The sequence below is a fragment of the Penaeus monodon genome, chromosome 20 (assembly GCF_015228065.2).
Source record: "Penaeus monodon isolate SGIC_2016 chromosome 20, NSTDA_Pmon_1, whole genome shotgun sequence".
NCBI classification, from domain to species: domain Eukaryota; kingdom Metazoa; phylum Arthropoda; class Malacostraca; order Decapoda; family Penaeidae; genus Penaeus; species Penaeus monodon.
This window is the reverse complement of record NC_051405.1, coordinates 20895166-20895823: the sequence shown is the minus strand read 5'-3', so window position 1 is coordinate 20895823 and position 658 is coordinate 20895166. Positions and strand designations below refer to the sequence as shown.

Sequence of the window (658 nt, the reverse complement as noted above, 5' to 3'; positions counted from 1 at the left end):
TCCTTGCCGTCGTCAGAGATACCTCATCACGCCTGAAAGAGATAAGAGATGATATGATAAGGTCACTGCCTGTTTCTACACCAAGCCAAACTTGGTATATGCAGCAGTTAAATGAATAATAGTAACATCAACTTATGAGAAGACAAACCAAAAACGTTAAAAGAAAAGAGGAAGACCGTTGTGGGAAGCGAAAGAGAGAAGACCTCTCGAGAAGAGTGGGATGACACTAGAAGAGAACGAGGGATGAAGGAGGCAAGGGGAGGGAGAGATAGCACAAGAGGACACGCCGTTTAACTGCTAAATGGGACGGTCTAACGAAGTAAATAAAAGAACTTGAGAGAAAGAGGAGGGGAGTAAAACGAAAAAATACAAAGTGAAGAAAGAACGAATTGTAAGGAGAAAGGCAACAGCAATGCTAGGCGGGAAGATGTAGATCAGAGAAAGAAAAAAATATTCAAATCTTAGTAACAATACAAAAGAAAACGTGGATGAACTTAAGTCTTCATTATTCGTTCCAAAAGTACAAAAAAAACATCGCAACAGAAACCGCACAAATCACCAAAACAAACACTAAGAAACAACAAAAGGTCTATAACAAGAAAACCCGGGAGACGAGGAGCAACAGGCGGTGGAGGAGGCGGCGGCGGCGGCGGCTTCA

The 658-nt window shown here is 42.2% G+C and overlaps 1 protein-coding gene across 1 annotated transcript in view; it reads right to left on the bottom strand.

Annotated features, from left to right (window-relative positions):
* Positions 1 to 658, bottom strand: part of LOC119585697 (innexin inx2-like) — a gene marked incomplete in the record, with an annotated part of 96397 nt that overhangs the window by 4554 nt on the left and 91185 nt on the right. Inside the window, 1 exon segment of the mRNA XM_037934371.1 lies at positions 1 to 32.